Consider the following 2,151-nt stretch of genomic DNA (forward strand, 5'->3'; position numbering starts at 1 on the left):
ATTATTATTATTATCATTTTCACTTCTTTCTTCCATCATCATCATCATCATTAGTATTATCATCATTGTTTTGTTTTTTTTTCAACTAATTTTTTAAAATGAAAAAAAAAAAAAAAAAAAAAAAAAACAAATTTTAGTTTTATTATCATTTTTAATTAATATTATTTTTTTGTTTAATTTTTTGTTTAATGGTTGCGTTTGTCGTTGTTGTTGTTGTTATTATTGTTAGATATTTTTTTTCAAACAAATTCAATTAAATTAAAAATAATGTTTGTTGTTGTTGTTGTTGTTGTTATCGTTCGAAATTAAATGATGCGAAACTTTTGTCAGTACAACTAGTAACTTTAAATAACATTTTGGAAAATTATTTATTTATTTAAAAAAAAAATAACGAATTTATGTATACATAAATTTATGTTTACATAAATATATACATACATAGGTAGATAAATAGATAATAAAAAAAAAGTTTTATTTTATTTATTTAAACGTTTTTTTTTTTTAAAATCGGTAAATTAAATGAAAATATTTATTAATTTATTTTTTATTATTATTATTTACGTTTCGTTCGACATTTTGTTTATGTATTATTATTATTATTATTATTATTATTAATGAGAAAAAAATGATGATGATGATAGGAGGGTTGAGTGAGGGGATATTGATCGAAAGTTAAGAAGGAAAAAAAAAATTTTTATCAAATACATTTTAAGGGTTGAAATTAATTGATTGAATTGTTTTGTAAAGTTTTAAAGTCTTGACAAAAAGTTTTTATTCAAAATAGTTTTTTTCCCCTTTACGATATTTTTCCAAAAAAAAAAAGCTTGAATGGAAAACTTTCTAGAAAATTTCACTCTACTTGGAAAATCTCATCATCATCATCTGGTAATTAAATTGGAAAATTTAATTTCATTTAATTGCATCGATTCATTTCGATACTCTTAAAAAACGAACAAAAAAAGGAATAATAATAATAATAATCATTTTGAAAAATTTTTTCTTACCCGTCCGCCATTTTGTTTTCCTATCGTTTTCGAATAATTTATTATTATTAATATTAATTGACAACATTATTTTAATTTACAAAAAAAAAATTTATTTATTTAATAAATATATATATTGACTGACATCGTACCGAATAATGATAATAATAATAGTAATAATAATAATAAATTACACAGTGATATTAATAATAATAATAATATTTATTATTTAACTCGAATACAATTTTATTTATTTATTTATTTTTTTCCCCATAAATTTATTTATTTACAATAATATGATTATTATCGATTAATAATAAATTTATTTATTTATTAATGTGTGATTCGGGATTAATTTTTTTTTTTATAAAAAATTTAAATAACCTTGTGAAAAAATTTTTTTTTTTTTTTGTGTGTAATTAACACCTGCTTGTATTCAAACAATAATAATAATAATAATAATAAATTTGACATGGTGCGACAATTACATACGCACCTGTTTAATAATACCAACAAAACAAACCAAAAAAAAAAATTTTTTTATTATTTTCAGGCACCGGTTATGACATTTTTTTTCCGTTAATAACGTAAACATTAATTTAATTTTTTTAAAAATAAAAATTCGGTTTGGGATTGTTTTACCGCCTCCATTTTTTTTTATTTAAATAATTTATTATTATATATATTATTATTATTATTATTATTATTATTATATTATAAACAAATTAACGATTGGATTTAAAAAAAAAAAAAAAACAATAAAACGCGCGTTCGTTTAACGGTCGTCGTTTCGATTACATATAAATTAATTCGTTTTTTAATTTTTTAAATTATTCTTCGAACGAATTATCCGTAACGGTTTTTTTTTAAATTTAACGGAAAAAACGTTATTATTATTATTATTATTATCTTATAAACAAATTAACGATTGATTTTTTAAAAAAACACGCGTTCTTTTAACGGTCGTCGTTTCGATTATATATAAATTAATTCGTTTTAAATTTTTCTGGAACAAATTTTTCGTAACGGTTTTTTTATTTTTTGTATTTAACGGAAATAAGAAATACGTTAAAAAAACTTATTATTATTATTATTATTATTATTATTATTATTATTATTATTATTATTATTATTATTATTATTATTATTATTATTATTAATATTACAT

The sequence above is a fragment of the Pediculus humanus genome, genomic scaffold (genome assembly GCF_000006295.1).
Source record: "Pediculus humanus corporis 1103172108299 genomic scaffold, whole genome shotgun sequence".
Taxonomy (NCBI): domain Eukaryota; kingdom Metazoa; phylum Arthropoda; class Insecta; order Psocodea; family Pediculidae; genus Pediculus; species Pediculus humanus.